This window comes from Coregonus clupeaformis, unplaced genomic scaffold (genome assembly GCF_020615455.1).
Source record: "Coregonus clupeaformis isolate EN_2021a unplaced genomic scaffold, ASM2061545v1 scaf0775, whole genome shotgun sequence".
NCBI lineage: Eukaryota > Metazoa > Chordata > Actinopteri > Salmoniformes > Salmonidae > Coregonus > Coregonus clupeaformis.
Window position 1 is genome coordinate 211,610 of NW_025534230.1, and position 19,273 is coordinate 230,882.

General features: G+C 43.7%; 1 pseudogene; it reads left to right on the forward strand.

Moving 5' to 3' along the window:
• LOC121553853 overlaps positions 1-4,189 on the forward strand; it is an 87,138-nt pseudogene extending 82,949 nt beyond the window's left edge.
• Positions 4,190-19,273: the final 15,084 nt, after the last annotated feature.

Genomic DNA, 19,273 nt, shown 5'->3' on the forward strand with positions numbered 1-19,273 from the left:
GAGCTTTGAGGGCACTATGGTGTTGAACGCTGCACTGTAGGCAATGAATAGCATTTTCACGTAGGTGTTCCTCTTGTCCTGGTGGGAAAGGGCAGTGTGGAGTGCAATAGAGATTGCATCATTGTGGATCTGTTGGGGCGGTATGCAAATTAGAGTGGGTCTAGGGTTTCTGGGATATTGGTGTTGATGTGAGCCATGACCAGCCTTTCAAAGCACTTCATGGCTACAGACGTGAGTGCTACGTGTCAGTAGTCATATAGGCAGGTTATCTTAGTGTTCTTGGGCACAGGGACTATGGTGGTCTGTTTAAAACATGTTGGTATTACAGACTCAGTCAGGGACATGTTGAAAATGTCAGTGAAGACACTTGCCAGTTGGTCAGCGCATGCTCGGAGTACGCATACTGGTAATCCGTCTGGCCCTGCGGCCTTGTGAATGTTGACCTGCCTAAAAGTCTTACTCACATCGGCTACGGAGAGCGTGATCACATAGTGATCCGGAACAGCTGATGCTCTCATGCATGCTTCAGTGTTGCTTGCCTCGACGCGAGCATAGAAGTGATTTAGCTCGTCTGGTAGGCTCGTGTCACTGGGCAGCTCGCGGAAGTGATTCCCTTTGTAGTCTGTAATAGATTGCAAGACCCTGCCACATCCGACGAGCGTCGGAGCCGGTGTAGTATGATTCAATCTTAGTCCTGTATTGACTCTTTGCCTGTTTGATAGTTCGTCAGAGGGTATAGCGGGATTTCTTATAAGCGTCCGGGTTAGAGTCCAGCTCCTTGAAAGCGGCAGCTCTATGTGGTGTAGTCCTCAATGCCATCGGAAGAATCCCGGAACATGTTCCAGTCTGTGCTAGCAAAACCGTCCTGTAGCTTAGCATCTGCATCATCTGACCGAGTCACTGGTGCTTCCTGCTTTAGTTTTGCTTATATGCAGGTATCAGGAGGATGGAATTATGGTCAGACTTGCCAAATGGAGGGTGAGGGAGAGCTTTGTACACATCTCTGTGTGTGGAGTAAAGGTGGTCTAGAGTTTTCTTTCCTCTGGTTGCACATTTTACATGCAGGTAGAAGTTTTCCTGCATTAAAGTCCCCAGCCACTAGGAGTGCTGCCTCTGGATGAGCGTTTTCCTGTTTGCTTATGGCCTTATACAGGTAATTGAGTGCAATCTTAGTGCCAGCATAGGTTTGTGGTGGTAAATAGACAGCTACGAAAAATATAGATGAAAACTCTCTTAGTAAATAGTGTGATCTACAGCTTATGATGAGATACTCTACCTCAGGTGAGCAAAACCTCAAGACTTCCTTAGCATTGGATTTTGTGCACCAGCTGTTGTTTACAAATATACACAGACCGCCACCCCTTGTTTTACCGGAGTCAGCCGTTCTATCCTGCCGATGTAGCGTATATCCTGCCAGCTGTATGTTAGTCATGTCGTCGTTCAGCCACGACTCGGTGAAACATAAGATATTAACAATGTTTATGTCCCGTTGGTAGGATATCTGTGATCGTAAGTAGTCTATTTTGTTTTCAAATGATTGTACATTGGCTAATAGGACTGATGGTAGAGGCAGAGTATTCGCTAGCATTCGGATTCTTACAAGGCACCCCGACCTACATCCACGATATCTCTGTCACTTTCTCATGCGAATGACTGGGATTTGGGCCTTGTCGGGTGTCTGTAGAATATCCTTTGCGTCAGACTCGTTGAAGAAAAAATCTTTGTCCAATACGAGGTGAGTAATCGCTGTCCTGATATCCAGAAACTTTTATTGGTCATAAGAGACGGTGGCAGAAACATTATGTACAAAATAAATTACAACTAACGCGAAAAAACACAATAATATACAGTATAGGATCAATATTGGCAATGAAGCAAGAATGTCTCCAAGACAATCCCAGATTAGCCTTTATTGTGTTGCTATGTTCTTGTTATGTTTAACGTTGGTCTTCCTCTACCCTCTGTTACAGCACCCTTGGTGGATTCCAGCCCGAGACACAGCAGTTCAGCCATGCTGATGCTCCTATCAGTAGTATTCCTGGGTTTAGCAGTGTTTCTCATCTACAAATTCAAGAGGTATGTACAGTACTTTATGATTATATCTTTGAACACTGTATCACAGCACTGCTCTAATCATCTGACATCATCATTAATAAAGCATATTATAATAATATGCTAGATTGGAAGGGCCTGCATAAATGAACGATGAACTAATGACGTTCCTTTGAAATAACTTTTCAAATTTCCTTTATACTGTAGATGTAGTAAACAGATTTAGAGTGATTTGGATGCATGAGGCACATGTGTGAATCAGTGATGTTATGTGAAGAAAACTATCATTAAATTGGTTAATATGCTGTTGTCGTACTTCGGCTGTTAATAGCTGAATTATTAAAATGATGGAAAAGTCTGCGGAAAACGCATTAATTATTGATATGGAATTTCCCACATTAATCTAAAGAGGAAACAGATTTATTGAAATGTCACACACGACAAAGCAAAACAATTAAATAACAAAATGACTTGTAATTTGAAATAAATTGAAGTACAAGTGGATGAAACATTTTTCTGATCATAAATATGAACGGGGAAAGATTTTTTTGAGATTATGCAAAATGTATATGCATTAGAATTACAGTCTTATATCAGTACTAGACATTGATGTCATATGGGGATTTATTTATGGATAGATTAAGATTTTCTTAGTTAGATATCTAGTGGCTTTATGATAATAACACGTCCAGGGCTTAGTTTAGTCTTGTCATCATACCAACTCTGAACAAAATGTGTAGCTTTGAGAAATACTGCCAATGGGACGGACAATCATTGACTAGTCATTGCTTATTGTAACATGGCTGTTGTCTGTCTACATTTACCAATCTGCAGAAAAATCCCCTGGATTAACATATACGCAGAGGTGAACCAGGAGAAAGAGCAGGAGATGATCGGTTCGGTCAGCCAGAATGACAGCACGCCTAAGATCACCCTCAGTGAGTTCTCCACGCCCACAGAAGTATTGGAGAAAGAGATGGACGCCAGGGTTAAATGTAAGATACATAGTCTGATAAATCATTGTTTATTGTGTTATTAGCAATTACTGATTTGGTGACTTTGAACTTCCTTGTTGAGAAAGATCCATCAATATTACATAAACATTGTCCAAACTAATTATATTGGACTAGAACACATATGGGTCATATCTCCGTGTATAACAATGTTGACTTTTGACCTGCAGTGTATACAATACATAATGTTAGAAAGTCTACATTGTTTCTTTACATGGAATTAACTGGTAGGAAAAAGGAGGGGTACTGTATCTTCAGAAGAAAACAAGGAAACAAACTAACGAATGGGTCAGCCACTAATGTCCCACACATGAAACAACAGCTTAAGAGCTTTTGATAAGACATTGTAATGAAACCCAAGTAATTAACAGGCCGTATCAATGTCCAAGTAGTTATTTGTTTCACAGGCTTCAAAGGCTCTACTACTAGTGGACTAACCCACATTGTTCTTATGTTGTGTTTTTTTTCTCTCTACCCCAGGGCGAATTGGAAATGCCTGCGAGAGCACAAGGGAGATTCCTAACTGTACTAGCGTGTAATGCCGAGGAAGGAATGCAACAAATGTGTACAGACTTAAAGTATTGCCATTTTGAGGGTTTTCTCTTTTTTGGTTTCTTTTGTAATTTCTCAAACACAAACCCAATGTTAATAGTTTTCTAAGCACCTAATTTATACTGATGTGCATGGGTGTCTTGTTTGATAGCATCTATGCGGCGAATTTGAAATCCACTCAATGAGACAAGTTTTAATTACAACTATGAGCTACTTAGGCCTACTGCTACACAATTTGGATTACAAAGAAATGTTTAATTTTCAGTCCGTCATTGTCTTATTTCATGGACATTTATCAAAGCCTTTTTCAAAATCTATGAAGAGAGGTATTTGCATTTCTTAAAGTTTTACTTTTCATGAGGTATAAGAGTATTGTCTGTATGGGCCAACATGTCTAGGTATCCGATCTAACAGGGAATATTATTGAAAATGTACCAAATTATCTTTAGATATCTGTTAAAGCTCTGTATAAACTATATGTATATTTACTTTCCACATGCTTGTAGTAAAAGTACAATGCCGAACACAGGAGATCTAGTCATGACCTGTTATCAGTTCTTAAAAGCGTGTTAAAAAGCAAGATGTTACTTTTACAAAGAGTCCAACTTTATTTGTTTTTAATGAGGTTCTTGATTTGTGCATGTTATTATTAAGGACACGATGTGTGTTGTAGATAAGCAAGTGTTGTAAATAGTTATTTTCTATTCATCAAAAGATCTCAGTAATTTTTACATACAGTATATATACAGACTCTCATATCCATCATTTTGTTAATTTATGGCTATACAATACATCTGTCTTGTACAAAGGGTTTAACTGTTAAGATGGGCATCATTTTCTAAATATCAAACCAGGTTTACACAACGCCACCCCTGTTTGCCCTTTGAATGTAACGAGAAAAATGGAATCAACCATTTATGATCTGTGGATATCATGATCACATATTGTTGTACATATCAATTGTTATTACTGATGAATATATTGTACAAGGCCCTTCAACGTGACAAGGACAAGTAGCTTGGAGGTATTTTGCAGTGCTATAGTTTATCATGTCCTTTGCTGGCATCTATTCATAGTGTTCTATCGCTGTAAAGCATATGAACTCTCATAGAGCTTTATGGTAATCTCCTCAAACATTATCTCTCAAATTATTTCCATACAAGAAGGGAACAAAACAACTTTGTGTTGACTTTCCACTCATCTGATAAGGTGTCTAGAGTAAAAACTACACAAGACACTGATTTTTAACCACCATCCCACCCATATGAGTCTCATCAAATTATCCCACTATCAACACATTTCATCAGCTTCATTTAGAAGTTAGAAACCAACTGTTGAGTCAAGTTCCACCACTTGAATTCCCTAACATAGTGAAATACTGTACACACAACAGTGTGCATGCTAGCTAGTAGCTAGTTTCCTCCACTACACTGCTGTGCAAGCAGTCCTCTGAAAGCTGTAATCAGCAGGAGTAGGAGCAGGAGCTCCAGTCAGCCAGTCAGCAGCTTGAAGGCACGCACAGGTCCCCTGGCAGCAGGTGTAGCCAGTCTGGCTGTAAACAGAGATGGGTGGATGGTTAAGCACCGAATGCACCATGCCGAGCTATCCCAGAATGCCGTGCCTGGAGTCGGCACGTAACGACACAAAGGAGAGTGAGAGGAGAGAAGGACAGGGATGTTTAGAGAATGTTGCGCAAGTGTTTTTTTCAGTCATAGGAAAGTGTTTCCCATGATAGTATACATAAATGTGTGTTCAGTAGTAAAGGAAAGAGGTGGAGCTTTTGTATCTGTATTCCCTTGTTACATTGTAACAAGAGTGGTGTTACATTCTAATAAGAGTGTTATAGCAGTTGTCATAGCAAGCCGTTGCTGTAGCGACAGCTAACATTGTTATGATGCATGAAACTCAATCCACAGAGGAATTTTTTTCTGCTCCGGTTCCATTCTCCCTGACACGACCTAGCAAAGCAACGCTTTGTTTTGTTGAACGATAATTGTATCATCCTCACTCATCTCACTGTCCCTATTTGGTTTGTTGTTGACAACTCATTTTGATGTTCTCAATGTCACGCCGGCTTTGTTCAAATACTTATTAAAAAGAAAGATTAACAGAGTGACAGATTTACATTTAAGTCATTTAGCAGACGCTCTTATCCAGAGCGACTTACAGTTAGTGAATACATATATATATATATTTCTTTTTATACTGGCCCCCCGTGGGAATCGAACCCACAACCCTGGCGTTGCAAACGCCATGCTCTATCAACTGAGCTACATCCCTGCCGGCCATTCCCTCCCCTACCCTGGACGACGCTGGGCCAATTGTGCGCCGCCCATGAGTCTCCCGGTCACGGCCGGCTGCGACAGATAACGGGAACATGGAAGTGTTTCTTCTTTGTGTCATCTCTGCCACCACCAGTTTCTAAGGCGACTCCTCCACTGGCTCCACTGGTAGACAAAGCTGAACAAGCTGACCTAGAAGGTCACTGAGAGTTCATCCACATGTATAATTCATTTTATTTCTCCTGAATGTCTTCGGAAAGACATTCCTTCGGCATGTAAGGACATTTTAACAGTGGAGTACAACCATTCATAATAATAATAATAATAATATGCCATTTAGCAGACGCTTTTATCCAAAGCGACTTACAGTCGTGCGTGCATACATTTTTGTGTATGGGTGGTCCCGGGGATCGAACCCACTACCTTGGCGTTACAAGCGCCGTGCTCTACCAGCTGAGCTACAGAGGATAGGAGTACAGGTGTCCCTATAAGAGGGGGTGCCTCCCCTCAATCAGCCTCCCTTTTTCTTCAGCGACTGGATGACTAGACTGAAGAGCCAAGAAGAGACGAAGCACGAAGACTCAGGACGAAAACGCCGTTGATATTCCAGTCATCAACGTCGTCTAAATGAGCACACCGGGAGATTTTCCACCCCCAAAAGCTCTTTTCAGAGCTCAGTGCAGATGCACTTCCATGGCGGCCGGTGACCACCACGACTTATGTTTCGTGTGTTTGGGATCCCAGCATGCCAAGGAAGGCGTCTGCAGTCCCCCGAATTGCGCCTCCTGCGCCCTCCTTTCTTTAAAGGAGAGGAAGCAGCGTTGGGCGTTTTTTCAGGGAGGACATCCCTCTTGAGGATGTGTTGTCGATACTAGCCTCTGCTTCAGAGGCGTCGTCCGACGGCGCAGACTCGGGGGAAGATGGGGATTTTGAGGAAGGGTCTGGCATTCCAATGGAACAGTCGGACCCCGTCCCTCCTACTTTCAAGCCCCCCTTTCCTTTGGAGAGCGAGAGGGCTTGTAGTCCCTATAGCGAAGGGGATACGAGCTCTGAGAGATCAGAAGCTCTCTCTTTCGCTGCAGCCTCTCTGAGAGCAGATTTTCCGGGTCTCATTGAGAGAGCTGCTCAACGGCTGGCAATAGAGCTGCCCCCTCTTCCCTCCGCACCGGAGGTTGATATGATGGAGGGCGGTCCTTATTCCAGGCCAAGGAAGGCGGCAGAGCCAGTGGCTCCTGCCATTCCTTCTTTGGCTAGGTACGTTGGAGGCTCGTGGGAGGCACCTTTAGCGGCGCATTCGCCTGTAAAAGTGTATCTCCCATTCACGAGAGTGGAAGGAAGGCTTCAGGGTCAGGGAATCCCCAGGTTAGAGAGCGCCATGGCGGCGTATCTCGTACCGGGTTCAAGCCCTTGGCCCTCTTCCAAGAAGGCCACGTTGCCATCCCAGAAGGACCGACTCACAGTGTCGCTGTTAGAGAAGTCTTTTGGGTTGGGAGCCCAAGCTGTAGCAGCAGCTAACAACATTGCCCTCTTGGCGGCCTCTCTGTCCCGTTTAACCACGGGTAAGACAGAGATGGCACCGGAGGAGGTGGAGGAGGCGTCCAGAATTTCTGGCGCCATACTCCACCTTACACAGGCGTCCGCAGTCTGCGCGGGGAGATCCATGGCCACTTCGGTGGTCGGGGAACGACACCTCTGGTTGTCTTTGACTTCCATGAAAGAGGCAGACAGGACGTCTCTCTTGAACGCCCCCCTCTCTGACGACGGCCTCTTTGGGGTCGCAGTCAAAGAGGCGACGGAGCGTTTTTCGAAGTTGGAGGAGGAGAAGAAGCAGTTGGCCAAGCACCTGCCGTTGGCAGGGACGACTCGGCCCCCTCCTCCCCAAAGGCCATCTACCTCCGCCCCTCTAAGTAGACCGGGATCTACGACGAGGCGGCGTAATCGGCGTCATCCGGCGGCCACGAGCAGCAAGGGAGCGGGCTCGGCCCTCCCAGCAGCTACGGTAGCCCCACTACAGCCGGCGAGGGAGGTGACGAGGACGCCGACCTGGCCCTCCAAGGGAGGCAAGAGGAGGCGTACGTGACGGGATGCGGGGGAGAGGATGGAGGACGCATCGATGGTGTCGAACGCGCCCACTGTTCCCCCCCACCCTTCGGTTGAAGGGACGGGTGCTGATGTAAATGCTTTTGTTGATGTGTTTAATAAAGAGTTGGCTCCACCTGACTTTGTCAAAAAAGAGCCTCTTTTCCATAATACGTCCGAGAGCGTTCAAATCTCACCCTCTCTTCCTTACCACTCTAAGAGCCGTTCAGCCCACCTAGGGTGCGTTGCTGAACAGGCACTAAGAGTAGGTATCCAGAAGACCTCAATCAGGTCGTCACATCACACTTCACGTATAAGAAGTGCTTTACATAGAAGGCAGCAGTCCCGGTCAGATTCTGACATGAGGACGCAGCCGCTATTTGGGGATGGCGCACTAGTACAGACTAAGGTCTCCACTAGTACGAGCCAGACCCATGCTGCGTTCACGGAGGGCCCGATTACCGCGGTCACCAAGGTGCCCAGAGTATCGGCGCCCCCAGGCATTGTAACACAGCAGCTATCTGGGGACGGCGCATTATCGCAGACCAAGGTCTCGGTTAATGCGATTCAGACCCATGCTAGGTTCACGGAGGGCAGGATTACTAGCGTTATGGGTATATCCAAAGTATCAGCTCCCCTGACAGAACGAGACAGTACTCACCACACTGAGCGTGAATCAACCCACCAGGGGTGCAGAGTTGAACACACACAGAAGGTGAAAGTTAAGAAGGTATCAAGGCGCCGCCTTGTTTTACCTCATAGAGACCTCATACTACAGACTTCTAGGAGTACTGTAGTGAAGGGCTCTGATAGCGAATTGCAGTCACCTAAGATGACGCAATCGCTTGCTGGGGATGGTGCCCTGCCGCAGGCTGTGGCCTCGGTCAGTGCAATTCAGACCCGCGATGCGTTCAAGGAGGGCAGGAATACGACGGTTACGGGTTTAACCGACGTCCCTACTCCTCTTTCTTTCTCAGAACGCATTTCCTCTCCCTTTCACAGGAGGCCCACCTTGGGCTGTTCCACCACTTCAATGTTGGGGAACAGTGGTGGTAAGGGCCATAGAGGAATACAGGTCCTTCCTACTGGATGCACCACAGCTTCGCGCCCAGCCACTTTCTCAGCATTGCTGGCAGTGGCGAAGAAGCTGCACCCGCTCATGCTGGCTAGAACAGACGTTGCAGAAGGGTTATGCTCTCCAATTCCACCGGACCCCACCCCCGTTCAGGGGAGTGGTGGAGACGGTGATGAAAACGCCAGACAAAGTGGCCGCTCTGATGACAGAGATTACGGAACTTTTGGCGAAGGAGGCGGTGACAGTAGTTCCCCGGGAGCAAAGGAACAAAGGGCTATATTCGCCTTATTTCCTAGTGCCCAAAAAGACGGGGGGAGTGAGGCCGATTTTGGATTTACGCATTCTCAACGAGAGCATAACCAAACGGCCCTTCCGAATGCTAACGACAAAACGTCTGCTGGAATGTGTCCAGAGAGGGGACTTTTGTACGAGCATAGACCTAAAGGACGCGTACTTTCATGTGCCGGTTCAGCCGCGTCACAGGAAGTTTCTGCGGTTCGCCTTTCAAGGGGTGGCGTACGAATACATGAGGATGCCATTTGGGTACGCCCTGGCACCTCGCACATTTTCCAAGTGTGTGGAGGCGGCATTGGAACCGTTGCGTCGTCAGGGAATACGGCTACTAGCCTACCTGGACGACCTACTGGTTCTCGCCCCGTCAGCAGAGCTGGCGATCACTCACACAACACAGACAGTGATGCATCTCACAAGTCTGGGGTTTGCTGTGAATTGGAAAAAGAGCGCGCCCTGGCCCACTCATCAGATTGTCTACCTGGGGATACAGCTAGACACTGTGAGGATGAGGGCTCGAATCTCGGACCCCCGAAGGGTAGCCTTGTTGCTAGCCCTAAGGAAGTGTCGTCCGAATCACACGGTGACGGCGCTGTCGATCATGTCACTTTTGGGTCTCATGTCGTCAGCCCACTCTGTGGTTCCGCTGGGACTCCTGCACATGCGCAGGACGCAGCGATGGTTCGCCCAACTAAGACTAGACCCATTGCGTCAATGTCATCGGTTGGTTGTGGTTCCCCTCTCGCTCAGTGCAGACCTAAACTATTGGAGAAACTTGCGCGTTCTCACGCACAGAGTCCCGATAGGAAAGGTGTCCTCTCACATCCCAGTATTCACGGATGCGTCCCTGACGGGATGGGGAGGGACATGTCAGACACAAGCGATAGGAGGTGTGTGGCCTCAATCAGGTCGTCACATCAACCTCCTGGAGTTGGAAATGGTTCGACTGGTTCTGACCCACTTCGCGTCTACCCTTCGGGGTCGCGATGTGCTGGTCTGGTCAAACAACCGGACCACAGTAGCCCACATAAATCGCCAGGGTGGAGTCAGGTCGCCTGCTCTCCATCGGGCGGCAGAGGAATTGTGGCTGTGGGCTCACGAGCACCTTCGCTCATTGAGAGCAGCACACATTCCGGGCTACTTGAACGTAGGAGCAGACCTCATGTCAAGAGGGGGTCCTCGAGACGACGAGTGGTGTCTGCATCCAGACATTGTTCTCCAGATTTGGGAACAATTCGGGAGAGCCGAGGTGGACCTATTCGCGTCACGCATGAACGCGCAATGTCCTCTGTGGTTCTCTCTGAGGGAACAGGACAAACCGCCACTGGGAAGGGATGCCTTTGCGCACCAACCGTGGCCGAGAGTTCTCCTGTATGCATTCCCTCCGCTGTCCTGCATTCTCCCACTGCTAGCCAGGGTGAGGTCAGGGGGGCTGTCAGTGATACTGATAGCGCCCGATCGCCTGGGGGCTCTGTGGTTTGCGGAGATGAGTCAGATGTTGATTGCGCCACCTTGGCCAATTCCACATCGACGGGACGCGTTGTCTCAGGCGGCTGGCACGATAGGGAAATTGCCCATAATCGGCCAACCACTGAAGGCCTGGCTGCTGAGAGGGACAGGCTAGAGCGCTGTGGGTTATCTGATGCAGTGATCAGGACCATACAGGGTTCACGTGCCAGTTCCACTTCTAAGATGTATGCCAGTAGATGGAACGTGTTTTCACGATGGTGTGTCACACAAGGTGTGGACCCCATGAGCTGTCAGGTGGAGAGTATTCTCTCTTTTCTGCAGCTCATGTTTGATAAGCAAAAATCGCCTGCCACGATTAGAGTGTTTGCAGCAGCGATTTCAGCTTGTCATGAGGGTTTTGGCAGAGACAATGTCTTTAGTCACCCTCTAGTGAAACACTTCCTATTAGGAACGCGGCGACTTAGGCCAACACCTAGAGTCACGCTTCCTCAGTGGGATTTGGCTTTGGTACTCGAAGCGCTATGTAAGTCGCCGTTCGAGCCATTGAATCAAATACCCCTCAAGATGCTGTCTATCAAGACAGCACTGTTGCTCGCTTTGACTACAGCTAAGCGGGTCAGTGATTTGTGTGCTCTTTCGACGAGACCTGACTGCCTGGCCATCAATGGTGACCTGAGCAGAGCAGTGTTACGTCCTAACCTGGCATTTGTGCCGAAGGTTATTAAGAGTTCATATATGTCACAGACCGTGGAGCTGTGGGCTTTTTCTCCTCCTCCTCATAGAGAGAGGAGTGAGGAGAAGCTCCATCGCCTGTGCCCGGTACGCGCTTTGGCGTGTTACGTCGAGCGCACAGCAGCGATTAGGTCATCTCCTCAGTTGTTTGTGTGTCACGGTGCGGCTGCACTAGGTAGACCACTTTCAAAACAGAGGCTGTCTCACTGGCTTTGTGAAGACATTGAGACAGCTTATGAGGTAGCAGGGCGGCAATTGCCTCAGGGTATCAGAGCTCACTCCACTCGTGGAGTAGCGGCTTCTACTGCCCTTTTTAGAGGAACAGGAGTAGAGGATATCTGTAGAGCAGCATCCTGGTCGACGCCGTCTCCATTTATCCGTTTCTATCTCTTAGATATGTCTTCTAATTCTCTGGCTCGATCTGTACTCAGCGTGGCTGAAGGGAGATCTTGAGCAAGAAAGAGAGAAGAAGCAGGACTGTGGACTCAGGTTTCCATCAGGTCCGCTTTGGTTAGGAAGACGTATTTTTTTTATTATTTTTTTATATATATATTCCCCTTTATTACTTTTCAACCCCACCATCCTTTCCCTACTTGAAGTAAATTAGTGAACAACAACGCCCAGGCCTCTACTTCCGGTCTATACTTACTATCTACACCTTCTGGACAGAGTTAATTTTACAATAATTCTATATATATATATATATTTATTTATTTTTTTGCTCCTGAACCTCTTCTACGCTCAACCTCTCCGATCATTTTCATGATGTCCATCCGGTTTGCTTCTAAATGCCATATCTTTCTAACTGTGCTCTTTCCCAAAAGCTCCCAACATACAACCTATATACTTATTATGGACACAGTATGCTTACATTATTAGCTATCTTTGTTATTATTGGTTGTTATTTGTTATTAGTCCCATCCTTCAACTCTATTCAATACCTCCCATCTATCTCTTAACACCATCCATATAGGATTTCTATTTGCCATATATATTTCAACCGTACTGTGATGTTTTACAAAAGTTCTGAACCTTTCTATTCTCATTGCTTCTACAGATTGTGAATTAAAAATAAACATTTTTGCTAAAAGTATTATTATATTATTGATTGATTGACTATGACTTTTCAGATCACCCAGTAATGCTATCTGCAAGGTTAGTTCCAGGTAAATATTGCAATCCTTTAGCCATTCCTGGACCTGTGTCCAAAAACAAGCTACAAATGGACAGAACCAAAACAAATGATCTAATGATTCTATCTCTTCACAGCAAAATCTGCAGAGCTGGGAAGATTGTATCCCCCATATAAATAACATTCTATTGGTAGCAAGAATTTTATATAATAATTTAAATTGAAAGATTCTAATTTTTGAATCCGGTGTCGTTTTGCGTGTCAGTTCATAAACACTATGCCATGGGATAGGTACGTCAAAGATCTCTTCCCAACTATTTTGCAATCTATATGGGACGGCTGTCAATACTTTGGTCCTTAAGTGAAACTGATATACTTTTTTATTTATCACAGTTTTCCTTGACCAATTATGTTCTTTAATGCAAGGCCGACAGACAAGTTCCTTACTTTCTCCCCCTTCAACTTTCCTCTTCCACTTTTGCGGTAAGGCTGCAATTATTTGGTTGTAATTTTGGGTAGAGCAGACATTTCCATATGTTTTTGTTAGCTGCATGTGCGACATAACTCCACCAGTCCTACCGATGATATCATTTACGAAGATTATACCTTTTTTAAACATTCTGTCAAAAAATAAAGGTTTTTTGTCAATTAGTATATTTGAATTTAACCACAATATTTGTTGCATTATTTGTTCTGTCGTTTCTGGAGGATTAAATTGAAATTGCAACCAACTTTCTATGGCTTGTTTTAGAAATAGTGACATTTGGGAGATTATTTCCTTTTCAAATAACTGAAAGTGAGAGGTTGTAATCTGAATAAAGGGAAAAAGGCCTTTCTTGAACAGTGGGTGAGACAATCTTACTAATTTGCTTGAGAACCAGTTCGGATTTAAGTATAACTTTTGGATGACTGAAGATTTTAGTGATAGGTCTAATGCTTTAATATTTAATAATTTCTGTCCTCCGAATTCATATTCATTATATAAATATGCTCTTTTAATTTTGTCTGGCTTGCCGTTCCAAATAAAATTGAATATTTTTTTCTCATATAATTTAAAAAACTGTTTGCTAGGCGTAGGCAAGACCATAAGCAAATAGGTAAACTGGGATAATACTAAAGAGTTAATCAGGGTGATTTTTCCACAAATTGACAGGTATTTTCCTTTCCATGGTAATAAGATCTTATCTATTTTTGCTAACTTTCTATTAAAATTTATTGAAGTGAGATCATTTATTTCCTTTGGGATATGTATTCCGAGTATATCCACATCACCATCAGACCATTTTATTGGTAAACTACATGGTAATGTAAAAATTGTATTTTTTAGTGATCCAATACGTAATATAGTACATTTGTCATAATTTGGTTTTAATCCAGAGAGGTTAGAAAATGTATTTAGATCCTCTATGAGGCTGTGGAGGGATTCTAGTTGTGGATCTAAAAGAAAACATGAATCATCTGCGTACAATGACACCTTTGTTTTTAAGCCCTGTATTTCTAATCCTCTGATATTATTATTGGATCTGATTTTAATAGCTAACATCTCGATGGCCACAATAAATAGATATGCCGATAGTGGACAACCTTGTTTCACTCCTCTTGACAGTTTAAAACTTTCTGAGAAATAGCCATTATTTACTATTTTATACCTAGGGTTACTATACATGATTTTGACCCATTTTATAAGAGATTCTCCAAAATTGAAATGCTCCAGGCATTTATATATAAATTCCAGTCGAACTTTATCAAATGCCTTTTCGAAGTCTGCTATGAATAGCAGGCCTGGTTTCCCATATTTTCCATAGTCTTCTATTGTTTCCAATACTTGCCTTATATTATCTCAAATGTATCTTCCATGTAAAAAACCTGTCTGATTAGAATGAATAATATCCGACAATACCTTTTTAATTCTATGCGCTATACATTTTGCTAGGATTTTTGCATCACAACACTGAAGTGTAAGGGGCCTCCAATTTTGTAAATGGACTGGATCTTTATATTTTCCACTTGTATCCTGTTTCAGTAATAATGAGATCAGACCTTCTTCTTGAGTGTCAGATAATCTACCATTTACATAGGAGTGGTTAAAACATGCTAATAACGGTCCTCTTAGTATATCAAAAAAGGTTTGGTATACCTCGATTGGTATGCCATCCAACCCTGGAGTTTTCCCCGGACTTAAAGTCTTTAATTGCATCCAGAAGTTCCTCCTCTGTAATTTCACCTTCACATGAGTCTTTCTGTGTGGCTGTTAATTTGACATTATCAATAGAAAAAAAATCTCTACAATTAGCTTCAGTTAGAGGAGATGGAGGCGACTGAAAAGAAAACATATGCTTAAAATACTTTGTTTCTTCCTTCAAAATATCATTAGGTGAATTATGGGTGACTCCATCAATTGTAACCAGTTTCATTAAGTTCTTTTTGGTAGCATTCCTATGTTGAAGATTAAAAAAGAATTTTGTGCATTTTTCCCCATATTCCATCCAGTTTGCTTTATTTTTATAATATATTACACTAGATCTTTCTTGAATAAGTTTTTCCATTTCTTTTTGTTTTTCCTCTAATTTATTCTGAGCCTCTATGTTACAGTTTTTATTGCCATCTATCTGTTCTGTTAGACTTTCTATTTCCTTTCTTAGTATAAACTCTTTTGACCTAAATTGCTTTTGTTTTCGAGATGAGTACTGAATTGCATGGCCTCTAAAGGCACATTTAAAGGTGTCCCATACAATAAGGGGATTCGCTGTACCTACAGTGGGGAAAAAAAGTATTTAGTCAGCCACCAATTGTGCAAGTTCTCCCACTTAAAAAGATGAGAGAGGCCTGTAATTTTCATCATAGGTACACGTCAACTATGACAGACAAATTGAGGAAAAAAAATCCAAAAAATCATATTGTAGGATTTTTTATGAATTTATTTGCAAATTATGGTGGAAAATAAGTATTTGGTCACCTACAAACAAGCAAGAATTCTGGCTCTCACAGACCTGTAACTTCTTCTTTAAGAGGCTCCTCTGTCCTCCACTCGTTACCTGTATTAATGGCACCTGTTTGAACTTATTATCAGTATAAAAGACACCTGTCCACAACCTCAAACAGTCACACTCCAAACTCCACTATGGCCAAGACCAAAGAGCTGTCAAAGGACACCAGAAACAAAATTGTAGACCTGCACCAGGCTGGGAAGACTGAATCTGCAATAGGTAAGCAGCTTGGTTTGAAGAAATCAACTGTGGGAGCAATTATTAGGAAATGGAAGACATACAAGACCACTGATAATCTCCCTCGATCTGGGGCTCCACACAAGATCTCACCCCGTGGGGTCAAAATGATCACAAGAACGGTGAGCAAAAATCCCAGAACCACACGGGGGGACCTAGTGAATGACCTGCAGAGAGCTGGGACCAAAGTAACAAAGCCTACCATCAGTAACACACTACGCCGCCAGGGACTCAAATCCTGCAGTGCCAGACGTGTCCCCCTGCTTAAGCCAGTACATGTCCAGGCCCGTCTGAAGTTTGCTAGAGTGCATTTGGATGATCCAGAAGAGGATTGAGAGAATGTCATATGTCATATGGTCAGATGAAACCAAAATAGAACTTGTCGTGTTTGGAGGACAAAGAATGCTGAGTTGCATCCAAAGAACACCATACCTACTGTGAAGCATGGGGGTGGAAACATCATGCTTTGGGGCTGTTTCTCTGCAAAGGGACCAGGACGACTGATCCGTGTAAAGGAAAGAATGAATGGGGCCATGTATCGTGTGATTTTGAGTGAAAACCTCCTTCCATCAGCAAGGGCATTGAAGATGAAACGTGGCTGGGTCTTTCAGCATGACAATGATCCCAAACACACCGCCCGGGCAACGAAGGAGTGGCTTCGCAAGAAGCATTTCAAGGTCCTGGAGTGGCCTAGCCAGTCTCCAGATCTCAACCCCATAGAAAATCTTTGGAGGGAGTTGAAAGTCTGTGTTGCCCAGCGACAGCCCCAAAACATCACTGCTCTAGAGGAGATCTGCATGGAGGAATGGGCCAAAATACCAGCAACAGTGTGTGAAAACCTTGTGAAGACTTACAGAAAACATTTGACCTGTGTCATTGCCAACAAAGGGTATATAACAAAGTATTGAGAAACTTTTGTTATTGACCAAATACTTATTTTCCACCATAATTTGCAAATAAATTCATTAAAAATCCTACAATGTGATTTTCTGGAATTTTTTTCCTCATTTTGTCTGTCATAGTTGACGTGTACCTATGATGAAAATTACAGGCCTCTCTCATCTTTTTAAGTGGGAGAACTTGCACAATTGGTGGCTGACTAAATACTTTTTTCCCCCACTGTATGTTATGTTGGAAAAAGTCAGTTATAAATTCCTTTGTTCTAATTATGAATAAATTATCATCTAATAGGCTTTGATTAAATTTCCAATATCCTCGCCCACGTGGAAATTCAGTCAGAGTAATGTATATGCCTATTATATGATGGTCCGACCGCATTCTGTCCCCTATCAACACTTTTTTTACTTTTGGTGCCAACGAGAATGAGATAAGAAAGAAGTCAAGACGACTAGCTTGATTCAGTCTCCGCCATGTATATCTCACTAGATCAGCATATTTAAGCCTCCATATATCTACTAGTTCTAATGTATCCATGACATTCACAATTTCCTTAAGAGCATGTGGGTGATTGTTTATGGTGTGATTTCCTTTTCGGTCCATTGAGCTATTTAAAACAGTATTATAATCCCCCACCATAATAATATTGTCTTGAGTTGCTTGCAGGCTTGATAATTTATTATATATATTGTCAAAGAATTGTGGATCATCATTATTTGGTCCGTAAAGGTTAATGAGCCATATCTGTTTATGGTCCAATACCATATTTAAAATAATCCATCTACCTTGCGTATCTATTTGGACAATTTGCACATTCGGATCGAAATTACTATTAATTAATATCATCACCCCTTTTGAATTTCTTTGCCCATGGGAGAAGTATATTTCCCCCCATTCTTTTTCCACGCTACTTCATCTCGAATTGTTGAATGAGTTTCCTGTATACAATAGATATTATATTCCTTCTCTTTGAGCCATGTAAATATTGTTCTTCTTTTGTTATTATCAGCTAAGCCATTACAATTATAACTGGCTATACTTATTTCACCATACACCATAATGAGATACAAGTTTCAAGTCTATTTATCATTATATATGTTTGTACATTTACCAATAAAAAATAGCGTAATGATTGAGTGTCCATATAGCTGTACCGTGATATTTGCATTGCTACGGAGTAACTCTTCAATTGTTCTCCACTAATTCCCCCGCTAAAGCCCCTCCCCATCCCAAGTTGAGCCGTCATCCCAGTGATCAGCATCCCACCCACGTCCCTCCGTATCCCTAAGGCCCCGAGAGGCCAGGACCCATCCATCGAAAACAGCACACAGTGCCACCCACAAAACAGAAGCAGGTTAACCGCCAAAAGCATTTCCAATGCTTTCACCTCTATATATATATCTATATAACTATTATTTTTTTTAAATTATGCATATCCTATTTTCCATCATTATCAATTAATATGCGTAATAATGTCGGCAGTTCACGCATAGGATTCTAACATATAACCAGGATTGCCATTGTATTACATTTAATTCATTGACAAGCAATTATTATCCTAGCAAATAATTCCCGCGGTCCATCCCATACCCCCCCCCAACATCCCCACCCCCCCCACAACAGATGCCAGACAAGCACACACGCACATACTCACATACTCCAACACACTCAACCCCCCTCCTCCACAATCCACCATAAAATCCGATACTCAACGGCTGTTATATCCCAGAGCCCAACTCGAGAAATAACTTGATCTACGAGTGCACATACAGTTAAAGCTGATTGAGAAAGCATGCAGATTGAGCAGAAATTGATAACAATGTGAGATTTTATTAATCTACTTAATCTATGTCAAGTCCTAGGTGATGGAGATCAGATCCACCCTCTTCACCTGAGACACAAACACTCTGATCCCCTGTTGTAACCATTTTCCCAAGCATCTCCATGCGGTCAGACCTTTGATTATTTTGTGCCACCTGGGCCACAATGATAAACCCCCTCTCTGATTGTCCGAGTGTGACCCCCCTCCCCATGGGTTACTGCAGCCAGTGTTGCCAGCACTGCCACTACCTGGGTGGGCGTACCCCACCGGAATCCCCACCGGCTAGGTAAAAGGTCGTCAAGGTTCTCATTAGCAGCTTTGAGAATTTCCTTGTATATTATGCTCTCCCATCAGGGGGCTCTGGCTTTGTAGGACCAACCCTGCCAGGCAGGCTCAGAATCTTGAGGGGGCGGTGCTGCTCAAGTAGGTCTCTGACCGCATTTATTTCTCTGTTTAGGCTGCATATTCACAGCAGGTCCATAAAATAGATGGGAACTTCTCTTTGGTGTATGGGTCGCTCAGGTGGGTGTCCAGGTTATAGGGTTAGGGATCTTTCCATCATGATAGGACAATGAGTAATTAGATTAGATGTATACTATATTTAAAAATGTATATCCCTCATCTACACAAAATTGAAAGCTCTCTCTCTCAC